The sequence below is a fragment of the Mycteria americana genome, chromosome 3, assembly GCF_035582795.1.
Source record: "Mycteria americana isolate JAX WOST 10 ecotype Jacksonville Zoo and Gardens chromosome 3, USCA_MyAme_1.0, whole genome shotgun sequence".
Taxonomy (NCBI): Eukaryota; Metazoa; Chordata; class Aves; order Ciconiiformes; family Ciconiidae; genus Mycteria; species Mycteria americana.
In genome coordinates this window covers 35,445,143-35,464,848 of record NC_134367.1, presented here as the reverse complement: position 1 = coordinate 35,464,848, position 19,706 = coordinate 35,445,143, and the positions used below count along the sequence as shown (strand labels likewise).

Below are 19,706 nucleotides of genomic sequence, written 5' to 3'. Positions count from 1 at the left end.
CTCAAATTATTCAGCACAGGTTTTGAGAAACGATAAAGTGATTTTCTATATGCTTTGCCATGTATGCATGCATAAGCCATTCTTTCCTATCTAAGTGGAACAGTGTAACTATTGCTAAAGGTAAAAGAATCACTGCGGCAAACAAAATATTATTTAAGCTTTTGACACAACTCATTCCCACATTTTCTGAAATGTATCACACAAATGTATTTAACAACTAAAAAAATGCAGGTTTTATTCTGGGATCACAGACCTGTGAATGCCTTACTTTCCTACAGCTCAACAGAATACTCAAATTTATTAAAAATCATGTCTCATTTCAAGGTAATACCTGAGGACCTCTCAAAGAATGATTCCCTGGTTGGTGGAAAAAGAAAGCTTACAACAGCATTAAAAAGGATTGAAGGAGCTAATGGTATTGCTGTGAGTGAGAAGAGAACAAGAATCCAGTCTAGAGCAAGGAAATAGCTGATGAAAGAGCAGTGGTAACAGCTGGTTTGATTAAACTTACGCTGACGTCATTTCAAAGCCATCACCTTGAAGAGTTCATGGAGGATAGTTGAGGCTCCAGAAGACTGGTAAAGGGCAAATCAAGGGTATCCCTTTGGAAAAAGAGGGAAATGGGAGTCAGAAGATTAGAGGTCAGTCAGCCTAACCTCAGTTCAGTACTAGAATGAAAATCCATGTTATTTGATAACATTTAGAAAATAGCAAGGAGATGAGTCACAGTCAATACAGTTCTGAAAAATCCATCTCATTTCCTCCTGCAAAAGGAGTTTGCACCTTGTAGATAAGGGAAATACAGTCAATGTTGTGTATCTTAACATTCACACACTTTCTGGTGCTGTCCTACATCATATTTTCATAAATAACTTAGAAATGAATAAATAATACACAAATTGTAAATAAATACTTCAATTACTGTGAAAAACCTAGATCCAGACAATACAAATCTACATGTGAACTAAACTATGCTTAGACCCATTTTCTGGCACAGAACAGCTTATGTCCACATTGTTTAACTTCCTTCCCCTCCATAACATGGTGACCACATCTCAGGTGCCTGTTGCTCAGCCTAATCGATCTCTGGTCCATTTCAACCTCACCCATGCTCAAACATTGCTTGAGAAAGTGTTAGCTGGCTTGGACCAAAAATCACAACCATGACTGTTCTAACAGTTCATAAACAGCGCAAATGATGGCATCCCAATCCCAGGATCGTTCCCTGACATGCTTAATTTTCTCACGTAAATGTGCCTAGATACTAATTATCAGAGATTAATTGCCAAACTGGAAATCTCAAGGAGCATCCAGAGGAACATCTGCTGGAGCTACAGTTATGATCTCCCTTATGATCTCAATGACAAAGAGGGCACTGCCACTGAAACTGCAGGTGATGCTGGAGTAGGGAAGAGCTGGGAAGGCACAAGAAGGCACAGGAGTCAATGGGCAGAATGGGAATTCTGATTGACCTTCACAAAATTAAGAGCTGACCTTAAAAAAGAACAATGCACCTCAGTAAGAATACTGTTATGCTCTTGCCTAGGCATAACAAACTGCACAGAAGCTTAGCTAGGCAGTGGTTCTACAGAAAAGAAAGTGAAGGTGAAAATGACCCACTAATTATGCAAATTTATGTTCAGGGTCATCCACCCAGTAATTGCAAAAGACAGGGTCAGTCTCATGGCAATATCTCTGAGTCCACATTACTGCAGCTGAGCCACTGTGTCCTGATGCTCCTTTGCGAGGGACCTTGGGGCGAAATGACCCAGTACGACATGGTGTGATCCTGCCAGGTTGGCTGAGGCACTCAGACCAGATCTCCATCTGCTGGGCAGAAATACCCTGTGCCACCTTTGTTATCAACATAGTTACCTTTTCAAGGAATTTATTTCCCTACTGCCTACCCACTGTTCTTTGGTTCCTTTAATACCTTTCAGGCATCTCTGCTTTTGAGCCAGTATCTCATGCCCCTTTCCTAGGCCATCCTCAACGTGCAGCAGCTTTGTGGTTCCACTGGGCCCAGCTGGCTCTAAGACACCACAGCATATGAAAGAAAAAGATGGAAACTGAAGCGTATGTAACTACAGACTATATCTGGTCTCCTGCACCAATCGCTGCTGGCAGAGGCACCATTAGCTCCTGGCTTGCCACAAAATTACACATTTTAGTGACTACTAATATTGTGACTTGATATTCCAAGCTATTTAGCAGATCTGTCATTAACAATTATTAAATAGCAGCTCAAAGCTCAAAGAATGCAGTTTTATTGATTCATTTGAGTAGAGAATTGGCTTGTCTGGCCTCCAGTCCTAATATATTTAGCACACCTCAATGCCTTACAGTCATGGCCCCCAGTCACCCATAGCTCCCTACCAAGCCACCAGTTCCCATGAAAAGCAAGGTGAAGGAGCGATAGCATTCATGCGGATCTTGTCCTAAATGGAGTTGGACCACGAGTGATGTCTACCCACTGCTGGGAGCTATGAAGTACCCTGAGCTCCACAGTTTAGTCGTAGCCCCAGTGGCCCTCTGTTTTTGCATATGGGGAATATGCCTAGGCTCACTACGCAAGCTGGGAATTAAATCCACACACTTTGACTCCCAGATCACTAAAGAACTCTGTAAGTCAGATGTAACTGTGCCTGGGCTCAATTCACATATTCTTCAGATCATTAAGCATCAAGCAATGCTTTTATGTGGTGTATGAATCTCCAGGAGAAGACTCTGATGAGCCAGAAGTTGTTGTAAAAAATTATTTTACCAATTCATTCCCATTCTACCCATCCCAAACTTGACTCAAACAATTAAGTTTTCTGCAGTATAAATTTGCAGAACCTTCCCTGGTATTCACTGGTCACCACTCAAGTTTAGGGAAGTCCAACCTAAGAAGTATCACTCAACCATCTTTCAACAAGCTCTATCCTACCTGGATGCATCGGTTAAATTATATTGAGACATCACACAGATATAGTTTAGAATGCAGTAAAAAGATGTCTGTTTATAGCATTTAGCCTAGAGACAAGGTAAGATCTACAAATAATCTTATATTCTGAGGTTACTAAAATCATTGGTTTCACTATGTCATCTGCAGCATAAGCTATATTTAAATGCAGTCCTGTGAATCAAATTAGTAACTATTGCAAGAACAACCATCTAAATTTTAAAGGCACCCATTCTGCCAGAAATGGCCAATACTGAATATTCAAACATGTTAGTTGAAAAACACCACTTGCATTCAGTTACCAATCAAGTCCTGATATAAAATCCCTCTTCTTGTAAAGTGTGGGTTTGTATGAAAAAAAAAAAACAGGTGGAGGAAGGAGTGGAAAAGGTCTTCAGTGACTGGTATAGGTTGTGACAATATATTTTAAAACTATTCTGGATTACTATTTCTTTTGTTGTACGGAATTCAATGTTTTCTGTCTCTTTGTAAGACGACTGTATTTTACGTCAAATAGGAAACATGTGTTCTCCTTGTTTTATAAAAATAATATTTTTCATATGACTAATAATTCAAATAATTCATACAATTTCCAGTAAACATACAACTTTAGACTTTTTCCTGTGGTCATTCAGAAAAAGCAGAATATTTTACAGATATCAGGCTGACAACTACTGAGAATGTTTTCTTTTCTTGAAAAATAAATAGAAAGAAAAAAAACAGATTGAGGCAAAATAGGAATAAGCATTTCTTCAACTCTTCAACACAGATGTCTCATTCAATGTATCAGACTCTATTATAGTGCTTGAGAGGAATTCACTGATTCAGCAGTTAATTATTTCTTTCCATAGATGGAGCACACAGGCAGAGGACTCTGACCCATGTGCATTTTGGTTTTGAAAGCTTAGGAACATTTCTAGCTGGATTCATCATTTTGCTTTTTGTTCCTAGAGCGAGGGATAAAACTGCCATGGCCCTTGCATTGCAGCAACAGGACAATCTGTTCTACATGAGCAGAGGGGGGCCTCCAGGCACTGGGATCAGAAAATACTGCAGAGGCAAATCTGCCAGCAGCATCGATCAACACACTGCAGACTGAAAAAAAAAAAAAAAAAAAAGTCATCCAAGTTCAGGTCAGGCTCACTGACAGCTCGAGGGTAGGAGAGGCTCAGCCATCGACCCCCTGAGTCACAGGAGGCTGCGTTTGGCTTGCAAGCTGCCCTTAGAGCGCCGTTTTGCCTGCAAGAACAAAATTCCTCGGATAGAGGAGTGTCAGCAGTTCTTCAGTAGCTTTTTTGACTTTGTTACTGCACCCTCTTTCTGTTACATCCCCGTACAGTTGACCAGGTTTAAGCATCCCTCAGGATGGCACAGTATGAAAATAATTTTTTACATTAACTGACTTTCCTTGTTGGTATTTCCACTGTTTACAGCAGACAATAAAACTTTGCGATAGCATTTACTTGAGATCTCACAGCAATATAAATGCAGCGTTCAGCCCAGACAGGATCTGCTGCATCATGCTTAAATTGTTGATCAAGAACAAACTCTGAAAAATCATGCCTAGACAAACAGTACATGAACATGCCCAGAATTTAAGGAGAACTGGTGCTGATTCAACATCTGCAAAGTCTAAGGCTATCTCATTAGTCAGACCATGAGGCCAAAGAAACAAATAACATCTAACTCGCAGCTTTCAAGCATACACTTTGCAAAGACAGGACGTTGCCAATAAAAAGACCTCCATATTTGAGTCTGGTTTAAAAGTCACCCACTTCCCACTGAGTTCCCATAAATACAAAATCATCAGTTGTGTAACTTGCAGCTATTTTCTTATAAACACCAGTTATTTAAGGCATATTTTCTGGCATCACAAAGGTAGCTTCCTTTGTTACACACTGTTAAAACACAAAACATAAAGCGCACATGTAAGTATTTATGCTTTACAACAGGTTTTTCATCCAAGGAGTCAACATATTAAAGATCATACCCATCTGAGGGAAAAGGTGCTACAGAAAGATATATATGCTGAAAAATAAAATGTGACTGGATTCTCTGGCCTTGTATACAAGTCAGAATTGACTAGACCATATTGTCACTCTAATAACCCTTTTTAAGTGTTTCAGATGAGCAGCACTGTCAGAATAGTCCCAGGAGCAGATCTTCAGCAGCTACAATTTCGGAAGACTTAGCTCCCCAGTGCATCCATGGAAGGCGGGCATGAAGAGAAGCCTTGGAAATACCAGGGCAGAGCTGATGCAGCTATTTTTAGCACCATTTCAAGATATGGTTTAGCTCCTTAGATTCCTGTTACAGTTGAGATACTGCAGAAATCTCTGAACATTTGGTGGTATGCTTTATGCTGGTTTCTATAGCATGACATGCTCACTGCTGTATCTCAGGTAGATCCCAGCTGTGCTGTATTGTGGATGCAACATGGGACTGGATTAGCCCATAGGGCCAAAAAGGAGAAAAGGAATTTAGGAAGAAGCACAAAAAAAATGGTAATCCAGTATATGATAGTCATGTAGGCTTCTTCTGTGGTCAAAGGAGAGCTGGTTACCTGGCTTATGGTGAGCTGAGATGAAGTACTCTCTGGAAGGGCCTCTGTCCCTCTAGCAACAATGAAGAGAGTCTGAACAACTCATTTCAGTGGATATTTTTAGATGACTGGAAATAGTGAGATGAATCCCACCTCCTGGGCTGATCATTTCTGGCACAGAAGAACTCACAATGAGTCTAGCCTCGTTCATTGAGTCTATGCAGAAGAGACCTAGGAGAGGGCTCAGGAGTGTACCATGGCACCCTATGCTAAATTCAGGATTCAGCTGAGAGAGAGGAGTGAAAATGGAAGAACAATTAAGTAATATATTCCCTTCTGCCAATTATCTGTTCCAAAGCTGAAATACAACTCAAGAGCATCACCAAGTGACTGCAGATTAAAAGTGTATTTTAAACGTAACTGCAGTGTATATTCAAAGATTTCGCTTTGAGTATTTTCAGACATCCCCGCCCATTCTCACTCTCTTTTTAATGCTTTGTATTCACAGCAGTAGCAACCATTCTCTAAACTGATCTCACTCTCACTTCATTCCAATATTTACAATACAGATTTAATACAAAAAGAGAGAACACCAGAAGAGTTTTTCAGCATGTCACAAAAACATTTCTCCTGGTACTGCAAGACATTACAGCACTGCATGCAGCACCGAGGCAAGTATCGGTTTATCTTGTGGTTGGCTGGGAAACTAGAAAAAATTCAAGGACAAACTCCCAAATCTGAAAGAAACCCCCAGAGTATTATTCTCTCACCTCTAAGTAATTCTTCTGTTCTGTAACCTTAGTTTGGCTTCTTTCAACAAGTAAAGACAACTTCAGCAAACTGACAGAACATTTAATGGAAAACCCATGGAAAGCTGTCTTATGCATGTGGGCAGTTTGGTTCCCTCTCTGTTAATGCTACCTGAGGGACTCAGTTAGCTGCTTACTATGTTTTGACCTCATTGGATTCTGATGCAGTCGTGCTGTGAGAGCCTTAAATATTGATGTTCTTAATGGGAATGGCTTGTAGCATATGTTTGTTGGTGAATAACTACATGCAAAAACTAAAGAGATCACAGAGCTATAAAATAACTTCATTATATCTCTAATGGCAAGAAAAACAAATTTCCATTTTGTCAAGTTGTGTATCTCACTATCTCAAATAAAAGTCTGAAGTATTTGTCATTTCTTATACAGTAAGATTCACTAAATAATGTCACTTTGAAAAGGGAGGCACCTGACAAGAAAAAGCTGTTAACAAAAACAAACAAACAAAAAAAGGTGGAGCAAATTTAAGTTTGTAGGGTTCAAATCCTGCTATCCTTGTGCAAAGCAAACAAACGTCTTTTCTTGGTTCTGCTAATAGCCTTTGTGAAACACATCACCTTTGCAGCAGTTCCTGGAGAGGTCATGTCCTTACTACAAAACCTTTATCACAGTTATTTACCAGCTGCTCTCCGTCCTCACATAATCAAATCTGAAGTCTGACTAAGCAAGATTATACACAGGTGTGAGAGAGGCCACAACAAGTGGACACAGCAAGTGGAAGTAGAAAGGAGGACTGCTTAGAGGTAAAAAATGGACTATTCAGCTCTTTGGGCAAATAAAGGTCAAAACATGCTGATGACAAAGCTTGACCTACTATTTAGTCTTGAACAGTAGAAGGCATATTTCATAACCATTGCACAGCCATATCATATGTATAGCCCTGATGCAAAATCCCCATTGTCTTTATATTGTAACTCTCCCAGCAAAGTAAGTACAGAAGGTAACTCCTAATTTGGTTGCTGCAGATCTCTTAGTCTGCAATGAAAGAGGTTGACGCTTTACTACCGTAACTTAGATTTGCCACACGCTTAAAACACATCCACAGAATTACTGTGGCTCAGCTGACTTGTAATAACTTGTCAAACTCCACCAATTTGGTTGCTTGTCTGAATCCTAATGCTGCTTTGCTGAATCCTAATGCTGCTTTGCTGTGACTTATCTAGTCAGGCACAGAGCTGCTGAGGAGCTGCCGCACCTCCCCTGACAAAGATGGCACAGTTGGAAGGGCATTACTCAACATGCACACTAAAAACGGGGAAAAACAATGTTTTCATTTTTCTGCCATGTTCCAAACAGAGCATACTGAGAAAATCCCCTGCACAAAAAACACAACTGACATAGTCTATGAAATCACTTGGTATCCTCCTCACTTCTGATTTAATTAACTCAGCTGGACTTTGCCATCCAAATATGAAAAATGTTGGCTTTAGCATGTTGGAAAGTGAGAAATGAATGAGCAACGATGAGAACTCGGCAAAGTGCAAGCAGACATTGTCCAAACTTCCCTGCACTGTCCCAGCAACACTGACTTGCAGCAATGTGCCCTCAGGCTGCCAGTAATGATGAATTTTAGCATTCCCCTGTTATTTTTATATGGGCAAAACAATCCCATTCATTTCTTTTTGTGACCTTCTTAGAGCTTGTGTCACAATCTCCCATTCTGAAAAATCTCAGAAGGAACAGTTGATTCCTGGAGTATTGTTTGTAAAAGATACCCTTGCTAAACATTGCCCTGGCAGTGGAAAACTCATCCTCAAACTCTTTATTGCCCCAGATGACTATTATCAAATGATAATATATTCTTATTAAAGATAATTAATATGGAGAATCAGTAATATGGATACTAAGCATCTCATTTCAGGCCATATCTCAGATCTGAATACTAACTCAAATTCACACCTTGAAGAAGAATCATATTTAGTCTGCCAAACATTGCTTAGGGCAAGAATAATGCTTGAAAAAAAATCTCTCAACTTTGTTTTACATCTCTTAGTCATCTCTTAGTCATCTCTCTCAACTTTGTCTTACATCTCTTAGTCTTACATCTCTTGATGTTCAGACATGAAAGCTTTCCCTCTCAGCCTGACTTCAACAGAAGGTTACTGCTAGTCATCCCCTTTCATGTTTCTCTCCAGCTGTCTAAAGGCAGATTGTCCTGGCAGAGTAACTTTTTTCATTCTTAAACATCTATCCAGATACTTCTACCTCCTTTTCTCAGTAAATTGATTCAAAGGGGTTTTGTAGTTAATATCTTAACAGTGTGTTGCAGCTTTTGCATAAAATGTTCCGCTCTACTCCCCTGCCTCTCCTTTCCATCTCCTCAAGTCTGTGGTATCACAGTGTCTGCCTGCAGGTACATGGCATTTCCCTAACCTCAGGCAGCAGCAATTTGTAGTATTAGTCTGTCCAGCACCTCTGGAGAGTGCTCTGCCATCACACTCCTCCATCGTCCCTGTTTTCTGCACTCTCCTTCTGTTACCATGAATGAGCCGAGCAGTGCAAGCATGGCACTTAGGACCTACTTGAGCTGATCAAGTGTTTTACTATCGCCTCTTCCAGCAGCTGCTTCAGCTCTCCAGTGATACCATCCCTGTGTTTCCACCTGTCTCTCATCTTTTTGCTGTGTCCTTTGTTTTATGCAAACTTCTTACTGCTTTTCTTTCTGGAGTTGATCTGAGGAGCTGCTGCTTCTTGTGGCTGCTTTCCTCTCTCACACACCTATGCATTACTTTGCTTATTCAGACTCTACATTTGATCGTCTGGGGACCGGCAGCATTTACTGCAGCAGTATAACAACATCCATCCAGTCCTTAGGGGTCTTTTTTTACTGTCCCCAGATTTTTCTTACTGTCCCCAGATGGCCCATCACAACATCTCAGACAGCCTTGAGGTGGGGTCCTGAGACTGTGGCAGGATCTTCTAGAGTGCCCAAACAAGTTTCACAGTTCCCCAGAAATACATAATGCAGCAAAGGGAAGATTATGTGTCCCAGTTCATGGGACCCAGTCATCTGTGTGTGCTTCAGGGATAGCTCTGACTCAGGCTTTCCTGGCCTCAAAAAGATGGTGTGATAGCCAGCAGCTTCTCCCTTAGGAGACCTCTTGACTCCTCTTGGTCTCCCTGTTTATCACACCAAGTCAAGAGGGAGCATCTCAGGGCAGTGGAGTTTCCCCCCATCGTCCCTTATGGAGCAGATACCATCCCTGGGGCTTTGTAAATGAGCATTTAACTGCTGACCTAGTCTCTTCATTCACATTGTCTGCCAATGCATAACATTTCCTAATTATTTTCAAGAATGGTTTCAAGAATGGAGAGGAACAATTAGCTGCTAATTGCCTTCCACTGTAGAAGTGGCATTTCTCTTTCAGGAGACATAATTAATGTTCCTCTTCACGGATGCCTCCCTAGATTGAGTGAAACTTCTTCCTTTTTTTAGTCACTTTTTATCACCTTCCAACCAGCCACTTTTCCTCAGTGCAAGGGCAGTACCGTATCTTGGTTTTCATTTCTGGACCACTTTTGTCATTGCAGGCTTTGTACTATCATTTTGGAGACCTATTCCTATCATTTGCAACAGTTTGCTTCATCTTAGACTTCTCAGTCTTTCCTCTGCTTCCCAGTGCCTGTCCCAAAGAATCCTTCCACAACAGAGTCATTTTTAAATAAATTGCTACCTGGGGAGACTACATCCCTGGGCTGAAACACTTCTTTGGTTTCTGTACAAGAACATGATGCTGGTTCATCTTTCTATTCACAGTTTGAAGGACCACTGGGACCTTCAAAGAAGGATCTTCACCTGACCCTTATTCTTTCAACTATCTAAGTTGAGGTGGCCTTATATCATGAGGAAAAACCCACACCACATATTTTCTAGGACTGTGCAAACATATAAGCCTTCCCATTATTCCAAGGACACTGTTCAGGGAAAGGGGTATCAGAATAAATCCTAAAGATAGCTTACATAGAGAGATCATTATCAACACATTTTTCTAGCAGATTCTTTCCATGTGAGAGGTCAAAAAAATAAAAAAGCTTTGGATTTTTTTCTGTTGTTGGCATTAAGAGTGTTTTCAGAATAAAGTAAACTTTTTTATACTTCCTAGCCCCAGAGCCAAATCTAAAAGAAAATTATGTAAAAGGAAGCTATACATTTTTGGTCAAAGGAACTGCCCAGAGTACTTGTCTTGAGAAAGTCTGCTCCCAGATGAATTTACATGCAAAGCCTAACCTTGCCAGATAGCTAAAAAGGAAATGTGGCTTTGCAGTGTGTTGAACAAACGTTGAAGCCAAAAGCACTATTGTTTCCCATCTGCTAGAGGGACCTGGACTATTATGTGAGAAGATCTAAAACTTTCTGGTGACTCTCTAAGTTAGGGCTCGTGCAACAGTGAAACTTGCACAGGGATAGAGTGGGGCTGGGTTGTCTCCCTTGTTGTTTTAACTGCTTGATTACTGTGTGTTCCCAAAGACCTGGGAGAAATAATCGTCACCAGCAGACAGCCTAATAATCCTGGACCAGCTGAAAAACAAAGAAGACCCACCTGAGAGGTCACAGCTAATATAAACTGTTGCAGTTAGAGGGAAAATCCCACTGATGTTTTGAAGGTAAGTGTTAGGCTAGAACAAATTAAACAACAGTTTTCCAGTGAAGCTCTTCAAATAAGAGTACGTTCCAACTTATGAATAACTACAGAGGACCAAAGGTGTTGTATCATATCTTCCAGCATACATCATGTGTTAAGTCTCAATAGGCAGATTTATCCAATTTTGTTTGATCTCTGCTGTCTGGAACACACTACACCTGTGAGACAGACCCCATGTGCAAAGCAAGACCTGTAAATGAAAGCCAAATGTGGCTGGAAATAGTGCTTGCAAGTCAGAACATGTATTTAGCTAGTGCTTTCTCCCAAACTTTTGCTGCTGATTTCTTTAGGCTCCTTTTGAGTGAGCTATGTGTGTATGGCTTGTTAGGTCTCATTAATGACAATTTTCTCGTCACTAAACTCTAGTCAACACTAAGAGACTCAGTTTATTAACTACCTATTTACACCTCTTTGTTATGCCAGCCACTTCTCTTAGAAATAAAAAAACAAGTTTAATTTGTACAAATCAGTCACAACAGCTTATTGGGGGAAGATGAGGCTTCAGTATTTGTAATCAAATGTGTTCCTCTCATTACCAGCATCAGGCCGGTGGCCACCCAAAACTGTCCCTAGGTCTCTCTGAGACCATTACTATGAAGCATGGCTTGATGCCCACCAGCTAGCAGAACAGGAGGGTATTTAATATGAGGAGGTACATTTCTCAATTTTCACTCATGTATTCTGTAAGGAAGGTGAGGCTTTGAAGTTTTATGACTGACTGGGATCTTTTTTTCTTTCCTGTTTTGTCCAGTCAGCAAACACAAATCTGATGCACACATTATTACTTTTGCCAACTAATTATCTATCCCTCAATAATCCAGTATTAAAAGTGTAGGAGCTATGCAAGTCCATGAAATTCAGCTGCAGGTACTGGGTGTAAATTAATTGTACCCAAAAAAAAAGCCTTCTTCAGAAAATGTTTTATAACTTTTCTTAAGACACAGAGTTTCTTCTGAACATGAAGGAATTGCAACTGATCATCAAGAAAAGGCTTGAACCCAGATGCCCTAGCAGATTTTGTACTTAAAGTATTGCCTAGTTGCCTCCGTGTGCTATTTAGAAAAGCTGGCTTGTCGTATGCAAAACCCTCCAAATCTGAACTGCCCGCATTGTTATAGTCCTATGTGTATGTGAAAGGGGGTTTCGATCTTCTGAAAATTCACGTTCTAATTCAACAGGAGAAGTATGGGAACAAGCCTCCTAAAATTATAGTTTTGCAGCTAGGAAAGAAAGTACCATTCTGATCTGGGGTCTAAATAAATTTTCCTATTGCATTCCATGCCAGAGGTAAATCCTACATATTTTTCTCGGAACAGAATCAATATTGAAGAAGGCACGAACAATACTGATGAAGACACAAGCAGCAGAATATACTGAAACAGCCTACCACCCAGACCACGACTTTTAGAAACTGACGGCCACATTTTCTTGTGATACAACTGCCACAAATTCCACAGAAGTCAATTCGGGAATGAAAGTCAGTGTGAGCAAATCACAGTATCACAGCATTTGTCACATGTGGTGGGAAGAATATTCTTTTCTGTAGTCATTATCTCCAAGGGCTTTTTTGGCCTTTGTTTGGAATACCTGCAGCCCAAAATGAATGATTGCTGAGACCAGGAGAATGACAAAATTTTTTTAAACACCATGTTTCATGGAATACACCCCATTTGTCTGCACTTGTTGGTATCAGGGAGAAAGACGTTTACTTCAGCTATGTAAAATATTGCAGAAAGAAATTTTTTGCTGTCTACACGTACCTCAGCTAAATAAGGTGCTTGTTTCTCTGTCCCTAGAAAATCAGTAACAGCATGAACTGAAGGGAGAGGCATGAAGGGTGGAGGAGTTCGGGGGGGATTAAACTCTTTTTATATGCTATTCAGACGCTGCTTAAAACTTTTTAAAAATCTGGTGAATCAAAGTTCAGTCGGGGGTTAGATGTGATAGTGGAAAAATATCTGGCTGGCATAGTCCATGGAATGTGTTGCAATTGCTTTGAAAAACTCTGGAAATCCAAAGCTGAGGAATTTAATAGAAATTAAGGAGTTATTGGCAACATTTTTGACAGAAAACAGCTCAGTGGAAATATCCTTATCCTGAAAAACTCCTGATGATGTTTCTGGCTCATTTGTTTTTATTGCATGGCAATAGACTGACATCTAGTGGATATGGTCCTCTCAGGAATGCTGGGCCTAACCAGGACTGGGGAGAAATTGTCTGATCTAATCCTTTTTTATTTTTAATGGAAAAGTACATTTTTGACTAGGCAAAAACTGTCCTGGAAGTTTTTCTCTTATTTTTTCATAGGAAACCACAATTCTTTCATCATTTGCCTTTTTGAAGCCATTCCCCAAAACATTTGACATTTTTGGCTGAAACCTAACCTGCAGGGGGTTTTTTGTGGACGAAATTTTAATTTTTTTCAGTTTCACATTGAAATTTTCCAAGCAGCTACATCCCTGATCTCGGTCCCTGTGAGATACCCATTGCTGCTCTACCACGTAAATCCTCCTCTTTGCTCTGACGGTTCAGGGAAACAGAGCAAAGGTCTGGAGGAGTCACAGTTGTACAACGGATCGTTTGCTTTTGCTTACACCCACAACCAATCTTGGTTCATATCCTTTCGGTTTGGACCAAGGACACAACTCCCAGCCTGGGCACCTGTGAAAAGGGTGAGGATTTGTCCCCCAGGGAGAGGTTCATGGGCAGAGCAGGACTACGAAGCTTATTCCTTAGCAGCCGGTGCATGGCAAAGCAGTGCCAGGGCACAGCATCCCCTGCGTGATCTCTGCTTTGTGGCCCAAGAAAAAACACATGAAAATTAAAGCCTCTGTTGCTTTCCCCCTGCCAGCAACATGTCCCTTCCCCAGGTGCTGGGTTTCTCTCCGAGTGATGACTTTATGAATCCTCTTACAATCAAAACCATCTTTCCCCTTTGTTCGGCACTTCTGATCTTCACAAGAGCCATTCCCACCCCTTAGGTGTGATTAATCCCTTTGTGTATTTGGTAAGGGTTTGAGGGTTATTTGAGGGCTTTCCCCCTCAAAGCCATCTCCTGTGGCATGGCGGGGGGCTTGGCCAAGCCCCCCAGCCGCCCCGCTGTGGCAAGGCTGGACCACCCCCATGGCTGCCCCTGGATAGGAGCCCAACGCGTGCCATGGGGGCAAAGCCCGGCTTCCCTGGCATCTGTGAACAGGAACAGCTTGGGGTTTCTTGCTTTTTGGTGAGCATTTTGCTGTGTTAAACCACAGGAGAGACTAGGCCAGGGAAAGGGAGAGGAGTCAGCAGGGCTGAAAGGTAGGGGCTGGGAGGTCTGTGACCGGCAATGGGAGGGTATTCAGCATGGGACAGCAGGAAAGCCCTCCTTGTCTCCATCCTCAGCTCTAAAATGGGGACTCTAACTGGCTGCCAGCTGCCTATTGGCTTGATCTGCTGGGCTGGTGAGATACCTTTGTGCCTGACAGAAGAACAGACTAGTAATGGTCACCCCTGAACGACTGAAAAAGCAGCAAGTCCCCCTCCGTAGCAGGGAAACGACACCAGCAATGACATCCAGCTGTGGTGGTGGCTCAGCAACCCAGTTTCCAACAGTACAGGCCATGAACCAGGAGACCCAAGTGCCTGGGTATAAAATTGGAGGAAGGCTGGTGGGACTGAGAGCTGCCTGCCATCCCTTGCATCGGAGCCGCAAGCAGCGAGCCCTGGGCACAGCTGCAGCGAGGGCTGCACTGCTGGTTGAGAAACAAACTCATGGATGTCTCTTACCGGCTGCTTTACTCTTTTCCCACTGCAAACATCAGCAATCCAGTATTCAATAGCCTTTGCTTCACTGGGATCTCTGCTTGAAAGAAATAATATATTTAATGCTGGGATTGTAAAATATATACTCTATGGACTCAGCTGTTCACAAAGTCTGAACAAAAGGGCTTTATTCAGATAGGAGACTGCGGAATATTGGTGAGAAGTTTCACTGAGTTTCTTTCACTCCTCAGATTTATTCAACTAATAATTTTATTCGGCAGACTGATTTGACTATAAGCCTGTGTTGTTTAAGAGCAGCTGGGACAATAAATCACATCATGTATAAGAGTTACTGTTCCCTGCTTTAGAAGAGAGTACAAACAAGACCTGTCTTAGAAAAAAGCACCCAGACATTATACCAAATGATGTGGTAGTTCAACTGTTGCAGAAAAATGAGTCTGGAAGAAATAACACATACATTGCCAATCGAATTTGATTTGATTTCAGTACATACACACAGAAATTGCTATGATTTGTGAGTCTTCTTATCTCCTGCTTTCTGTACTACAGCAAATATTTTTCCAGGCTTGTTTTGATGCATTTTTTATAGTGTTATTTCATTCCTGGAACTAGAGGGAAAATGAATGAGGAGCAAATTTCCAGCACTGCTGCAGCTGGGAATTTCACCTTGACGGTGAAAAGCGGTTGGAGCCAAGCTTGGACAGAGACCGGCAAGAGGTCTAACAGGTGCTCAGCCACAGTACTTGTAAACCCTCTTTTCTTCAGCCTGAAAAAGAAACTGAATCTGTCCTGAATGTATTTTAAACCATAAACAAATGTGATAATACTGGAACATTGCCACTTTCCCATTACTCTTTGGTCCTGATAATTCAAGGTAAACCACTCTATTCATTCGAATTTGCTGTGATTATTACCATTAGCAGTAGTAGCCACGATAACAGTTCAAGTATCGTTTAAATACTGGAAGACCAAATGTCTTGGTTGACAAACTTCTTAAAATGTCCCAGCATTTTCTTGGATGGAGGCAGGCGGCGGTGGCCGAGCGGGCCGGCGCAGGCTGGCACGCTGCCCAGACCCGGGGCCAGACGTCCCGCTAGTGCTCAAATTGTCCTCCTGGCATTTCCCCCCAGCCTTCAGAGCAGAAACTCGTGTTTGATTGCATTCAAAGGCAGATTGTCTTTGCTGCTTGGCCCCAGTCCCTGCAGCAGCGGAATATCCTAATTATTTTTGCAGACTCAGAGCAGCGCTATTTTGCCATCGCGGCAGGCCTGATGTCAGGCTGTCTGAGGGGCAGCGCACAGGTTAAATAAGGCTACTGTGCATGCCATTTTCCCTTCTCATCCAGGAGTAACAGTGAACGTTTGCGGTCTCATCCTCCCCGAAAGCTCAGTGGCCCTTTCACTGGTGGCAAATTCCTCAACACCAGTCTCATCAGGATCAAACAGAAACAGCTTTCTGGGCTCAGAAAAAAATAAAGACCAAAGCCTTGCCAAATGCTGTGTCTGGTGCAGTTCCTCCCTAAATCCCCATGGGAATAGGATGGGAAATCAGGGGAACGTAATGCCAGTTTTCGCACTGTTACTCCATCCTCCGTAACTGTAAAATGCTACAGATAGGATCCCCGTTTAGAGAGATATGTAAGAAGCAAAAAGCCAGAAAAGCAAATTTACTTTTCTTTGTTAAAGTGAAAGTCTATAAACAGGATTTATCTCACTTTTTTTGCCTCCCATGCATTTAACCACTGATATTAAAAGACGTCCCCATCCGAGCTGGGCTTACATCGGGCACCTCTTTCTGGCAACCCACTCTGACATCTCCTTTGCCTGTGGACACAGAGCCCTCCACAGAAAACGATCCCCTCCTGATTAAATATCCAGGCTAAGCAGATGAGACTTTGCTGCACAGCTGTCCCCTGGGCCAGGCTTCCAGCAGGACGCAGCTCCGGAGGGCAGAGCCCCCAGCCAAGGGCAGCACCAGCCCCTGGCACAGCTCTGGGACAGCCAGCTCCAACCCTGCCTGCCCCGCAGACAGCGGCGGCCGCAGGCTCTGCCCCGGCCCAGCCTCTGAGGGCTTTACAGAGCTCTGCTATCGTCTTGAGCTGCACCCTGAGCTGCAAAGAAAGCCAAGGAGAGCCCAGAGCTCCCACGTGCCAGCCCTGCTCGAAAGGCATACTTGTCACTCAGAGGACTTTGAAATGGGCTGGGTTGTTGTTACCATTGACTGGAACCAGCCTAGCATTGGTTTCTTATCGGTGGCATGGACTGCAGATGGCATTGGCTCTCAGGCAGGCCAGTCTAGCCACCCCTCATCAGATATGAACTGGACGCTCATTAGGATCAAGCCCAGTGAGGGTCTTGGGTGCTCTGAGCCTCACAAGATCTAAGTTTTAGGTGTCTGGCTTCAGTTCCCCGCACAACGCGTGAGGTGAGCTAGGCACCTCAGGACAGGAGCTTCAAGACAAACCCAGCACTGAGTGGGAAACCAACAAATCACACCAGTGCTTTCGGGACAGGGGCTTCTGCTCTTCCCCCATTGCTTCTGGTACTCTACCTTGATTTTTAGGATTTTCCCCCCTCCACTCCGGAGTCATAACCCTGAAGACAGGAGCCTAAATATTTCTTTTTAAAAAAGGAGCAGCGGGTCACTCGCTTGCTCCCTTGCACCTCTGCTCCTCATTCCTACCTCACTGCAGAGGTGGCAGAAATGAAACCCAGTTGCCTCCTCTGCTCCCCTCCCACCGCACTGTCCTCTCACTGAGGATAGGACGCTCATAAAAGAGGCACTGAGACGTTGCCTTGCCAGTGTTACTCTCAGATATGTGGAGCATCCGCAACTCTGAAGGCCTCTGGACTGCATTAATGAACAACCATGGGATGTGGCGAGGGCAATATACCAGTGACGTTCTGCTTTAAAATCCCTGTCTCCACTGACCGGAGCTGTCAGTTGCATTACACAGCATTTTGGGACACCGCGGGGTTGGCTCCGGGTAGGTGATACTGGCTGCTTGTGCCGAGCAGTCGGAAGAGCCGCACTTTGTGCTCGTTTCCTGACAGGTGTGTGCCTGCCTTCTGCTCTTTGGTTTTGCAATCGGGGAGTCTGGTCAGCATCCCAGCCGCCAGGCGAAGATTAGCAATCGCTATAGCAAAGTTTGCTTTTTTCCACTTACCAGATGACTAAAGGATTGCGTCCGTTTTTGGTTTGGTTTTTTTGGTTTTTTTTTAATATGAACTTTGCAACTGTCTTCTGAGCCTGTGTCAGCTGGAGATGAGGTGACGGTGCTATGCTCTGCACAGGGCAATGGTTCGGCTCTGTTTGGAGGCTGCAGCTAATCAGCTCAGCCTTCCACTTCTGATGAGGCATTTCCCTTCACAAAGATACCAAATGTGGGCTCTCCATAGACTTGCACTGGCAGCAGGCTGTCTGCCAGACTGGGTTTTTAAAACCAGTCTTAGGAAGCCAGGTCTTTCCGAAGAGATGTCCTCTTTTCCCCGTGGCTGCTGGTCAGAGCTGCCCTAGCAACGTGCTATTGCTGAGCCCCACCGTTGTAGGAGCAGAAGCACAGCAGGAAATTCTCTATTAGGGCTCAAAGTCTTGGAAATTATTTCCCCTCCAAGCCACATGCAGTCATTAGTCTCTGAGAGAGAATCGTATTCCTCGCTGCGAGGAGGTGGGTGGGGAATCGAGGAACATAAAACTGCAGATGGCAGAGGGGTGAACTCATTTCCTTCCTTCTGATCTAGCTGTGTTTTGGGGCTATGCTCAAGGAAATGCACAGTGATCATATTAATACCCTTCAAAGTCTGCCAAAGGTGCCAGAGCATTGGGAGCACTTTCTCTTAAGAGCATCTATATAAATAAAAAGTTATACATGAAAAGAAAGGAGAAGCAGGTTCTCAAGACTTTTGAAAAATAGGTTTCTACTCTTGCTGCTACTGTGATCGGCAAAACCAACCTGCTTCTGAATGCCCAGGTGAGAAATGGCAGCTCTCATTTGTGCCAATGAGCTTTATGGAATGAAACTCTAGGGACACATTTTGTACCCAGGAACAGTAAAACATATCCCCAGTTTAAACTGTCATCCCAACCCCAGTTTCATCAGGGGCACAGGATGGGAATTTTTGGGAGTAAGAACTCTTGTTATTAGGGAGCAGGAGTGGTAGGGGGGTGGTTATTGAAGTGCAACGCTGGTTTAGCTGTGAAACCAAAGCAGCACGATGGCTGACGTGAAACTTTTCGGAACAGGTTAGACAAATATCTGTCAGGCATGACAAGTGGTGATGGAAGCGATGGAAACAATGATCAGCTAAAGTTCCTAGCAGCCCTGTTTTCTATCATTTCTGGGATGCTCTGTGATTCTTTGGTCAAGCATATAGCACACTTTTTAATTACGACTGTGGCAAATCTAGACATATCCAATAAAACAGTTAGGATTGTAATATTAGACAATTGCTGTTTGTGTAGCAATTGGCTAGAGTAGGGCTGGGAAGATATGTGTGTAAGGGAAATATGTGATAGGCCAGGTGGTCTTTGCTCATCCTCCAAAAATGCCTTATGTTCCTAATTTGTTGACTACCTCTATTAATTATCATATTTCTTTGAAACAGTTTTAAAAGCATAAAGCATTATGTCAATGGAAAAAGCTACTAGAGGTCTGTTGGAATCTTTCCATTTATGCCTCATCTGTAAAAATTACATCAGAGGGAGGAAAAGGAAAATGAGCCAAACAGAAAGGCATGCACAACAGGTGAAGAACAAACAGGGCAGCACACTACTGATCCCCTCTGTCAGTTAGAGGACACACTGCAGTGTGCCCTGAAGGTCTGCCCTCGCTGATCGTGGGCCACAGAGGGGAATGGCACTGCCAAAGGGTCCTGGTGGAAAATGCCTTTCCTTTTTATTTCCATGGGGCTCCTATCCACCTGCCTTCATTGTTTACATCTCCAACAGCATAGCAATAAATGGGGCAATGGTATTTCAGGTGGGATCAC

The 19,706-nt window shown here is 42.9% G+C and overlaps 1 long non-coding RNA gene across 1 annotated transcript; it reads right to left on the bottom strand.

Moving 5' to 3' along the window:
- Nucleotides 1-518: 518 nt before the first annotated feature.
- Nucleotides 519-15,968, bottom strand: LOC142407667 (uncharacterized). The gene is made up of 3 exons (XR_012775003.1): nucleotides 15,705-15,968; nucleotides 14,722-14,794; nucleotides 519-602 (listed from the first exon to the last, which is right to left on the bottom strand). It is a non-coding gene; the product is annotated as an uncharacterized LOC142407667 (long non-coding RNA).
- Nucleotides 15,969-19,706: the final 3,738 nt, after the last annotated feature.